The following is a 12,742-nucleotide window of genomic DNA, read 5'->3' on the forward strand; positions in this document are numbered from 1 at the left end:
TAGAGAAGACATAGGTTTTTGAACTTAATACTATTTATGTCACCTCAATAGCCAGGGCATTTCCCTTTCATTTGTGGCTGCCACATACAATGATGCCTTTCCTTGGACAGTCTAATGAACAGTCTAATAACATCTCATAGCTCTAATCATGCTAATGAAATCAACATCTTACTTCCATGAGGTCTCTGACCCCATGCTCATTATACTAAACAGATTATGCTGATTGGAGTAAGGATTCAGGGTATATAGCCACAAATATTTTTGTACAGGTCATTCTAAATTGGGAAAGCCGGATGGCTAGTGAAACGCCTTCAAGGAAAAATAATATAATAATGGGTTTCCAGATAACGGATCCCATACCTATAAAGACCTATAACCTATGAAGAATATTTATTGATATTTCCTTGCAATGAGTTCTGTTGTTTTTAGATAAACTAAAAAATATCCCATGTCACCAAAGCCATATTGAAATTATTTAATTTTATAATAAAATCACTGGGTAATCTGATAAGTGATGGATATAGGTTGTCTGGGGTTGAATTATTGATCTTTCAGTGTTATAAATAGAATTGGTTTCATTTTACATGAGAGCCAAGAATATCCTGTAAATTATATCCTTGTAAACTGTAATTGGTGATGTCATCAGTATGATTAGTGCTAAGTGATGTCATTCCTTTCACATCAATAACTGAAACTTGTGTACACAAACAAGGGGGTTCAATTGTCCCCTATATATTATATATAAATACACACCACATCTATTCATTCATATAGTGACTAACTTTCTTATTTTATGAAATAGCAAATCCTACACTTTTTTATTTCAGAAAACAGAAGCTCAAAGTTAGGGGCAGCATTACTAAACACTGAAATGGGTAATCGAGAAGGATTCCAAATGGTCCTATAATTTTTCCCAGTTATTAACGCTTTCCTGATTGCAGGAAGTTATTTAGCATTCGGTTATTAGCACTTAGCTTTTGTATTCTGCCTCTTTTATCCCAGCAAATGAAAATGCTTTCTTGAGTGCCAGGGTCACTGACCAAAAAAAACATTGATTGCAATAAAAAACAATAAATCATTTAAAACAACACACAAGAAGACTAATTGCAAATTGGTTAACGGTAACTAGTTAAACTTTGAAATGTTGTATTCTGCTTTCTTTTTACTCCATAGAGCAATGCCACTACAATTTTACTTGCAGCGCTGTGCAGTCTGTACTACAGTGGGGCAGTTGCAGGGGGAATACGTTTCTCTCGGTGGGGGGGGGGGTTGAATTTGTGGTACTGACCCACTACAGCAGATACAAATATACAATTCTAAAGAATCTCCAAGAACTAGGCAACTCAAGGCCTTTTATATAATTTTTCCCATTAATAGTAAAATAACTTTATTAATGCACTATTACTGATTCATTCAGGGAGCAATAATTATATACTAAAAGGCACACAAATATATGTCATACATAAACTGTGCCCATTAAATAAAAAGCTACTAAGGCAAATATTTCACAGCAAATAAATAACAAAGATTACTGAAAAGGCCCACTTAAATGATGTATTGCTTTTTAGCACAAATGCATCTCAAGGGCACATACATTAGGGCTGTTTATTTTTACAAATCTGCTTCCCTGAATGATTTATGAGCCTCTAAATCTTCTAAGTTTATTTCAATTATTTGTGCATTACAAGATTAATATCACTGGGCTGGGATAGACTTTTTTATGCAGGGTTAGGAAAGGGTGCATACACCCAGCACTGCACAAAAGGTTTGCTCCCCCATTGGGGTGGCTGGTTAAATCAGGGAGAACTACCATTGTCTGTGGGATTGTTGCAATTCAACAATAGCAGGAGGGCTGCAAAATGGACATTCCTTATGTACAGTAAATATACTCAAAGCAACTAATAATAAAATAACATACTGCTGTTTAATAACATAATGCTGTATGTCCTGAGTTCTTCTCCTAAGGGACTCCTGTGTTGGTATTGTAGTGGGGACATATTGTTATGATGACACTTTGAATTAACTTTTAGTATGATGTAGAGAGTGATTCTGAGAAAATTTGAAGTTGATGTTTGAGTTATTGAACTTTTTATTCAGTAGCTCTCCAGTTTGCAATTTAAGCTATCTGGTTGCTAGGGTCCAAATTACCCTAGCAACCATGCATTGATTTGAATACGGGAATATGAATAAGAGAGGCCTGAGTAGAAACAGTAATAATAAGTACCAATGCCATTTGTTTTTAGATGGGTCAGTGACCCCTTTTATAAGCTAAAAAGACTTAAAAATGAATAATCAAGACCAGTTGATAAGTTGCTTAGAATTGGCCATTCTATAACATACTAAAAGTCAACTTAAAGGTGAATCACTCCTTGAAAGGGAGGCATCCCGAAGATTCCAGGAACCACCAAGACGTGGACTGTGGAAATGACATAAGCCAGCCATGCTAAAAACACAATTATTGTACATGGGACTGAGAACTAAATAATAGCACATATTAAGTGGAAATCCATTCATCACTAGTTATAAATAATCCAAGCTAGCATGGGTGCGGTAACCCTTAGCTACAGCCACTAAAGTTAAATCAATGAATGTGCAGTTAAACATTGCAATATGTACATTTTCATAAAGTGTGTTTTTTTTAGAATGCCCAAATATTACTGTCATTTGTACAAATGGATGTAGTATTAATATATTAGTGGCAGGGGACTGACTGGCTGATACTCTTTCGTTTCACAAATTTCTCCTCTTTGCCGGAAGAGAATAGTTCAGATTATAAACAGGAATGTTGCATTGTTACTACAGTGGTATGTTATCAGTCTGCAGTGTTAGTTATTTCATTGATTTTTCAGTGATGGATTGTGGCTGATAGCACACATGGATGAGATTCAGTTTAAGAATTGAAGTCTGTGGGGATAAAAACTGGAACTGAATTAGGTGAAATTAAATCTTGTAAGTTTTCACATGAGAAACCATTTCTCACTAAACTGAATCTGACCCATTGCCCAAAATTTCCCCTTCTAACTCATTTTACTCACATTATTGACAGAACTAGCACTGGAACTTTAGCCCAGAGTTGCTCTAGTGATTACTGACTTTTAGTTAATTCCAAAAGCCCTCACAATACAGTCTTATGTTTTTTTCCATTCATATACAATTAACAGAATCATACTGCAACTTGAGATTGAGATTGCTTTAGCAATGGGACTAAAGTGAGATGTCTGTTTTTTGGAATGAGACTAGAGTGAGATACCTGCTGGTTAGAATGGGGCTGGAGTGAGATACCTGCTGGTTGGAATGGGACTAAAGTGAGATACTTGTTTTAAGAATGAGGTTAGAATGGGGTTAGAGTGTACACAACTCATTTTAGGACATCCTGTGGCGAAGTACCCTTCCTTCCTGCGATGTCCTGTGCCTTCTGAATGGCGCATCCGGTCCTTTTATCGTCACTCATCCTCCAAACCCGCAGTCACACCTCCGTCCTCTACCCTCCCTTCTCAGCTGTCAGTCATGCTAACTTTGCCCTCAGCCGTCAGCCCTCAGCCTTCAGCCCTCAGCCTTCAGCATTCAGCCTTCAGCATTCAGCCTGAGGGCTGAAGGCTGGGGGTGGAGTTAGCATGACTGACGGCTGAGAAGGGAGGGTAGAGGACGGAGGCGTGACTGCAGGTTTGGAGGATGAGTTATGGTAAATGGACCGGATGCACCATTCAGAAGGCATAGGACATCGCAGGAAGGAAGGGTACTTTGCCGCAGGATGTCCTAAAATGCGTTCCGTAAGAGTGAGATGCTTTTGGGAATGGGACTAGAGTGAGATACCTGAGGTGGTAATCAGGCAAAAGTGAGATTATGGTTTCAAGTTTCTCGTGATATCAAATGTATATAGCAGAAATGTCAGTAGAAACCTATAAGCTTCATTGTAACTCTAGTAGTGTTGTTGAAATGATAACAGCCTGCATGTTGAATGCAATGAGCAAGTTACTGTAGGTCTGGGTAATTCATTCTAGAGGATAACAATTTTGTTTATGTGAAGGTGCCTGGTGCATATATCACAGTGTAAAGTTTGGGGGCCTTTAGAGCTCAATTTATTCCCCTATGGAGTAAATGTAAAAGCTCTAAGAATCACCCTATGTGGCTTAATATAGAAGTAAAGAAGTTAATAGGAAAGAAGAGAAAGGCATTTAAAAACTACAAGTTTGTTGGGACAGAAGCTGCATTTAATGAATAGAAATACTATAATAAATGCTGTAAATCAGCAATCCAGAAGGCAAAGAAAGGAAATCAAGAGTGCATTGCGGCGGAGGCTAAGACTAACCCCAAAAAGTTTTTTAAATATAGTAATAGTAAAAAGATGCATGGTACCAGTATGGTTGTAACAGATACAAAAAAGGCAGATATCTGTATTAAGCAGATAATCGCACATTCTTGAGTTGTCTGCACTTCTCTAAAGCAGTGACAAATCAACATGTGGTTATGAACAAGACAACTATATATACCTGCATACCCCTAGAGTTACCTTACTGCAAGACTAATTACTATATGGCGTCACCTGCTACTGATTCAAGTCAAATTTCAAAGTCCTTCATTAGCTTAACATAACAGAGGAAGATCTAATGTCCAGCATGTAACATCTCATTATTACTTAACGGGGAGCTAGACATTATGTCCGTTATGTCAAAACCTGTATCCAGAATGCTCCGAATTACATAAAAGCAATCTCCCATAGACTCCATTTTAATTAAATAATTCCCATTTTAAAAATGATTTCTCTTTTCTCTGTAATAATAAAACAATGTGTTGTGCTTGATGGTAATATAACTGCATGAATCCACATTGGTGGCACACACCCTACTGTTTTTATTTACTGTTTACATTATTTTTAGAAGTCATATAGCAGGGGTCATCAACTTTTTTTTGGCCCAGGGACAGGTGTAAAGGCAATTTTTTTTACAAGGACCGGGGGGGGGGTCAGGGGGCCCAGTTCAGTTCAACAGTCTGGTTCTATTTTCAATAAGGATTAATTATATCTTAGTTTGGATCAAGTACAAGGTACTGCTTTATTATTAAAGAGAAAAAGGAAATCACTTTTTTAAATTTGGATTATATGGATAAAATGGAGTATATGGGACACCGCTGTTCTGTAATTTGAAGCTTTCTGTATAAGGGGTTTCCAGATAATGATCAATAAAAAAAGAGAATTTCCTTGTAACTTAATATATACTCACTTTTACTTAATTAGTTAGGATCGTGTAGAAGTATAATTACCAACCAGTATTATTCTTAAAAGGAATAGCAGTAAAACTCCACACTCTCCAAAATTTACAAAATCGATTTTAAATAAATAAAAGGTGCTACAATTTTTATAAAGTGTGAATTCAGTCATGTGCATAACTCCCCATCAAGTTTGTGCCAGCACACCAATCAATTAATTAGTAAGTTAATTTAAAATAAATGAATTCTATTAAGTGTATAATAAATCAATTAGCTAAAGTGCATGTGCTTAAAATGTTGGATATTAAAAAGTGAGTGGGTTTCCAGATAATGGATCCTATAGCTGTACACAGAGGTCAAAGCAGCCCCCTGCCAGTCCAATAAATAGTGACTGTCTATGGCATCTTACAGCAGCCCCTTTGCCAGCCAACATGTGGGATCTCACAGTTACCGGAGAACCACAAATGTATAACCCCTGGCAATAATCATGTAAATGTGTGGGACCGCAAAGCTAGAAACTAACAGAGAGCTCTCTGTCCCAGGTGATTATAGGTTGTTTTTTTCGACGTGTGAATCGAGAGCTCTCTACAAGAAAACTCACCCCTTTCTATTCATTCCTGTAGGATTTTTAGATTTTTTAATCAAACAGTGAACTCTGACTTTCACAAACACGCTTCTAAAAATCCCATAGGAATGAAACTTTGATAAATCTTCCCCAATGTGTCAGTTTTCTCTACTCGTTACATCAGTGGACAAAATTCAAACAAATCCCTTCTCTGTTTCCAAAAAGTAAAGATTTAGAATAAGTCTGTCCATAGTGTATAATATTCAATCATTTATTGATAAAAGTTTAGGATTTTAGCAGCATGTGCTTTATAGGTACTGTGTTCCCATGTAGAATGATGGGTTAGAATATAATGCACATGACATAGCAGGAAATTTGTAGGTACAATCACTCATCCCCCTACCAAGGCAAACGGCACTAATTTTCTCTAAGCATGAGTATGAAAAATCCCCAGATGTGCATAGTGTTCCTTCTCTGCAGCCATAACAGCACATTTTCCTCTGGGTCCAGTAAAACAATATTGAGTCATTACTGAAATATAAATGCTCTCTATGCATAAGGTGAGCATTTGACATGTCGCTATCATATCCTGGTGACCGACATCTCTTTAGGGTAGAACAGACTGTCTGTGCTGAATCAATCAATCACATTATATTTGCATTAAAGTCCCAACAGTTAATAATGCCCTTTATTAATAAAGCATCTTTACAAAGCTGTATGTAGAGAATTTTGATTTAATATTTTTAGAATGTTTCAGTTTTCCACGAGATGAGGCTTATCATGAATTTACAAAATAGTTCCTGTTTACAAAGGGCAAGTAGAATGTGGATGTCCTGTACTGAAGGATGTAGGACCAGTTTATTCAAAGCACATGGTTCTTTTGAGATATAGGATTGCACTAAATGAAGCTTAAAATATTGCTATCTCACTAGAGAGGGTGTCATATTTTACTTATTATATTGCTTCCAAGGCATCGCTGCTTCAGTAGAGTATCTAAATCTGACCACAGAATTTAGCAAAACATTATTGTTCAATTTCTCAACATTCTAATTATGCATTTTTGGCAAGGACAAGAGATCATTTACACTCAACCCATTATCAATATATTAAGGACATTGAGACATCTTTTGTGTTAAGATACTGAAATGCCCTTTCCTTTAAACAAAACAGGGATTGTTTTGGGGAGTTTTAAAGCAAGTAAGTTGCAGGGAAACCTTAGTTTCTGTGTAAAATGAATAATGAAACAATAGAATTCTTATTGATCCAGGTAAAAGTGAGTGTAGGACTGGCCAGACCAGGGATGAATTTGGCGTAGTTGGCCAGCTTAAATATATTGCAATATGTGGACAAACAATCCCTGTTTTATTTAAAGAGGAGGATATATTTTAGTAGCTTAAAGCACAAAATGTCTTAATGTCCTTAATATATTGATAATGGGTTGAGTGCAGAGGACTCTTGTATTTGTCTATGTGAATTTTTTGTGGTCACAGCCTCATTGCACCCCTGCCTAATGGTTTAAAATTTAGTGGTGAGCACAACTTTCGCTTTTTTGCTGTAAATACGCATTTTTATCAGAACAAAATAGAAGAGCAATGTACACTGTTTAACGACTTACATTTTTTATTTCTGTTTCCTTAAAGAACTAGGAATATTAATAAGAATTACTTATACTGGCACAAATGTTTGACCTGTCCGTCAGTAGAAGGTGCCCACCCTGTAACAGAGTAGCAACATATTTAATCACCTAATTTATCAGGGTAGACTGTAAGCATGTGCACCCACAGAATTTTTTTTAAAAAGGATAGATGCATTTTTGTAAGCTATTCCCTTTTTTACTCTTTATTGATTTAACTAACAGAGACAGGTTAACTAGGGGATATAGGTAGAAATATCATTTCTTAATACTGACTTCTAAATGCATTTATACCTGGACATTCATTAGGAAATTACGAGATCAAGCAGAAAGCATGCAAAATTCTATTATATACATAACATGTTGAGCTGCTCGATTCCCATGCATATCTGGCAGGGAATCACTATTCAAATACTTTAGTAGCCAAACAGCACACAGCTCAACATGTGATAGAAGACTGGAGAGCCTGTTTACTTTTTCAAGGGATATAAGCAAAATAATTGCAGAGTGTTGGCACGATACAGCCTCTCCTTATAAAGGATGCAATGTATTTACTGAAGCCAAAAACAAAATTTTCACCCAAATGTTCACCAAAAACTCAGAAATGTGATTCATGACACTTACTTTTACCTGGAAGGTGGGTACCAGAGTGATCAAGTACTTCCATGTACATGTGATTTTAGTGCTGTCACTCATATCACAAATCTACCAATAGGAATAATTTCCTATTACCATTTAGCTTTCACCCACCAGGTGTCACTACAGGGTTACCAAGAAGCCAGTCTGTAATGGAGAGAAGAGCCTTATGGACAACTGAGCTAAAATTAATGAGAAACTGAAAAACTGTGGATATGGCAGCTAAACTTGAATTGGGTATTAGAACAATTGTACCGTAGGAAACCATAAATTGAATATATTGAGTAGACTATTGTATGATCCCTGGCATGTAAAAGGTTAAAATAATATAGGGATGCTTTTTGAACTTGAAAGTTACTTAACCTGAAGTACATGGAAGCAAATGAAACTAGAGCATTAGTTAATTTTTATAACATCTATTTTCTAATCTCTCTTTGATCTTGACCATAGGAAATATAATCACTATTCTGGAAGGTAATTACAGTACCCACCTGCTAATCCTAGTTACATCTTTATTGTGGCATGTACTATGTTTTCTTCTTATTACTACTACCCATGCTATGCTAACAGCTGTGAATCTGATTACATTATTTATTCTCTGGATTTTCAATAAACTAATTAATGGTATTTTTAATCCAATGTGTCTCATGGGAAATGGAATCTATGTTTTAAACTACTATGAACCAAATCACAAATTCATGCTATCCTACTTTAATACATGGAAAACAAGGCTTTTGTTTTATTTTATTGTTTTATTTTTTGAAATATAGTTTGTTTTTGTTTAGTTTTGAGAGGGAGCGTAATATTTTTTTTTGACAATAGAGCAGAGTGCAAGTTCAATAGTCTCTCCCAATGGAAAACATTTGAATGGACATTGTAACTTGGTTGGATTTAGCTCTGCCCATATGGAATGGGCACTGCCCTTTCTTCTAGTCCGGTGTGGGTGGGTTATTTACACCTGTTCCAGTAAGCACATTGCACCCCTTCCACCGGATCTGTTCTGGTACTGACACACAAGCTGAACAGATACTTGTCTCATTTTGAAGGGCAAGTACAATGACATGATTGGTGTTTGCTTTTGCCAGATTGCAGCACCCAATAAGGGAACTGATTTACAAACTGGAACTGGCAGAGGCATCTAGTGGCACTGAGTAAAAAGACATTCTAACGCGTCTGTATCCCAAGGAACTGCAGCTGCGTGCTGCTCCTCCTCCAGCATTACTATTCACTGGCCTGACTCACTCTTGCTTCCCCCCTCACACAACAAGCACTTGTTCAGCACGTTATACTACAGTGTATTCCAAGCAGCAACACGAGTCTGATGTGCAAGAAAGAGCTGTAGCCACGGTCTCAGGTCTTGGTTCCCGGCAGCTTCCAGACATTCATTGTAGGATTAGAAAGTCAGCTTCATTCCCCAGCTGTGCATCTTTATTTGGCTTCCCTGGACAACGGTCAGAGCTGCTTGGCATTAAGGTAAGGATATCTGTAGTCTTTGTAGTCTAGACATGTCGATCTGGTGCTTGGTGAAATGATTGCCTTTCAGCACATTGCGCTTCCCTTTCAAGCACAGGGAGCCTTTCAGCACCTGTCGCTGTCCACACCGAGCTCATTCATACAGCAATAATGAATGGGGTAGAGCGCAAACTCTGGAGCTTGGGTAAAAGGGTTCCGTTAGGGCCACTCTCTGCAAGGGGTCTTACTTTTTCTTGGTGTCAGACATTATCACTTAATTTCATTTTATCATTCATAGGGATTCTCATATTTATCAAACTTTTAACACAGCATGTGCATGAAAATATAAACTGTTATCCTTATCAGAGATACTCTAGCCAAATTCCAAGCTGGAGATGATGGGAATGTACTTTAAGAACCATTGGAAGAGTGAAGTTGGACATTCTTGCTCAGTATACTCATTTACTGTTCTTAGTTGCTGTGGAACAGCTTCTGAAAAATGGTCTATTGAGTTTAGTATATAGGAATAGTTATGTAGTGCCATCTTCTGTTCAAAGTTGCTGTTACTGCATTTATACTCTCCTTACTATTTTGCCAGCCTTTGGTTGTTTCTAGCCTATATGGGGATTTCACTGCTTGAATTCGCCCACGCAATAAACCCAGCAGTGTGAAGGAATACTGTGCTGCATAACATAGGAGAACAGCCTTGCTTGGTTAGTGGGTGGGTGTTACTGTGCCCATTGGGGTATGTTGTGCTGCAGTGTTGCCTTCTAAATGGTACTCGCTATATGTCTGACACCTTTTTGGCTTGAAATTTATTTTGCATGACAAGAGGCATAGTGAAACATCAAGTGTTACATTCTGAGCTTATCCAAGTTTACCATACAGTGTATCCCAAAGCATAGTTGCCATGCTGTGCGGATTTTTGTGAATAAGGCTACCCCAGGGTAGACACTTGGCCACATCAAATACTCAATATTTTGGTCTAAAAGATTGTCCGTAGGCTTGCTGGATGTATGCATATGTATGACTGAATGGTTTCTGAGAGTGAAATTACCCTAAGGGTGAGCAGTCCTTGCAGCAGCCTCTAGAATTTCATTTTCGATTTGATGTTTTCATCAGAGCTGTAACAGTAGCTGAAGATGTCAGAAACATGAATCCTTTAATGTCCACAATGTAGATATATAAATCATCCAAGGTTGTGTTATTAGGTGACAGCAGTAAATCACATGACCTTCTCCCTCCCTCTTTCTCTCTTTATGTATGTGTATGGGTGTCTGTGTGGGTGTGACACTGATGCAAAGGAGTTGTTTCCCCTAGGGTAACTCAACCTTTGCCTTGATGCATATAATATGCTCAAATGTGGTATTCCTAAGGGTAGCTTTATTACTGGCTCTATTCCCCAACAGACCTTGTAATTAAAGAAGAATTTGTTCTACATACCTGGGGAAAAAAATCACCAAATACATAAGATAGACTGCCTATGTTTTTATTCTATTCTAAATGAAGCCCATGTGATAGTAAGTTTAGAAGCAAAGATCTCATAGTTTCATTATGCAGCAAGGGGTAAGCAGTGAAGTACTGTTTCTTCAGGCTGCACAATTGGATCACAGTAATGTGTACTGAAGAATAGGCTCATCTGCAGCCCACCACACAATATGTACTTACACAGTACATGACATTTATTATGAGAGAGGGCCAGTGCAAATCTTCGGGGAGAGTCCTCATTGTACTGAGCTCTCATCTATTTGCTGCATGTTCCAGAATGGAAGCTGCTTCCTCTGTGATGAGTATGAATTGTAAGTGCTGATGCTGTATTTTAGGAGTATTGATTAGGCACGGAACCTCAAAGGTCATTTGCCTGTGCTTTCTAAGGCATACTTGCTTATGTATTTGTGTTTCTATCTGACTTCACAAATAAATTTACATACTGCAAAAAAACAAGTGTCCTTCCACATACTGTATTATAGCTCCTAAGAACAGTTTATAAACGTATTAGTGTTTAGCAGGCTGCCATATACACCTGAGTAAGTGAGGGAAGATTTTTTTAAAAAAAGATTATAACTCTTATTACCTTCATTTAGTGTCCATCGGGTGCCCATGCGCCCCTACTACTGTATGCTTAGCATACGGCTTAAGCGTGTGGTTCCCAGCAGAAATCCTTTTCCCTGCACAGACATTATGAAAATCATTCTCATTGCTACATTTGATTAAACACTGTTCAGCACATGTTACACATGCTCCCAAAAAGTTGCACAAAGGAACCTTTTTAGGAGCTCAAGGGTACGGATACATTTCTGGGAGGGGGTGTTTGCTACTATCATACTTTTATTCCAAACAACCACTTTAAATATAATGTGTTGCCAATTTGAGTAGTTGCAGACACATGTTTGGTCCATGGAACTTTGCATTTTGCACAGCCATTACTGCAGGGGCGCTCCACCAATGAGGCGAGTTGAGCTACTTGCCTCAGGTGGCAGCGCTCCCCTGGTTGCCAGGGGCAGCAAAAATGCCGCTCCTGTTAACTAAGAGCCAAATTTCTGGTTTCCAACCTGGAAAGTCGGCTCTTCTAGTGCAGAGAGCACAATTGTGCTCACTGCTCTAAGCAACATGGACCACCCCTGCCCTCTCCAGCGCTCTAAAGGTGAGTCCCGTGGGGAGAGGCGGGGGCGGCAAAAGAAGGCCGCCTCAGGCGACATAATGGCTTGAATCGCCCCTGCACAGTGTGCCTGTTCTTCAGAATGTGTGTGACTTCTTTGATCTGTAAAACCTCATTCTGTGCTATGGGGGTGTTAGAGTGCAGCAATGTTGAGTTCTATTACGCACCAAGTAGCCACAACTCAAAAAGTCAATCATTGGTTAGGAGGGGCTTATTGAACCTTTACAACTAAGAAATGCAAAGGTACTATATTTTGTTACCAAACCATAATTATTATTATTATTGAACATTAACAAAAAAAAAATACAAAGAAAAGAGAAATGAGTCCCTTTAGTTATGAAAGGTGTTTAGCATCAGTTCATGGAAATATTAACATGTACAAGTATGAGGGCATAGCTTATTTAGTGCACAACATATGCCTTGTAGGATATTTGCCTTTCGATATACTGTAGCTCCTGTGATATTATCGGCTTTGGTACAAATAACTTCTGTACAGTCAGATAATACCTCCTTGAAGTTATACTGTACAGAAATAATGCCGTCCTACTGAAATCTTTGGACAATCTCTTAACTTAGGAAGAAATATGGTGGA

General features: G+C 37.9%; 1 protein-coding gene across 2 annotated transcripts in view; it reads left to right on the top strand.

Annotated features, from left to right (window-relative positions):
• Nucleotides 1-9,062: 9,062 nt before the first annotated feature.
• The window catches only part of dlgap1.S (discs, large homolog-associated protein 1 S homeolog), a 307,453-nt gene continuing 303,773 nt past the window's right edge, over nt 9,063-12,742 (top strand). The window contains exon 1 of one of the 2 annotated variants that reach the window (XM_041567834.1): nt 9,063-9,512. The gene's annotated coding sequence lies outside the window, so the exon portion shown is untranslated. The remainder of the gene's footprint in view (nt 9,513-12,742) is intronic. The other variant, XM_041567833.1, reaches the window with a different exon arrangement.

The sequence above is a fragment of the Xenopus laevis genome, chromosome 6S (assembly GCF_017654675.1).
Source record: "Xenopus laevis strain J_2021 chromosome 6S, Xenopus_laevis_v10.1, whole genome shotgun sequence".
NCBI classification, from domain to species: Eukaryota; Metazoa; Chordata; class Amphibia; order Anura; family Pipidae; genus Xenopus; species Xenopus laevis.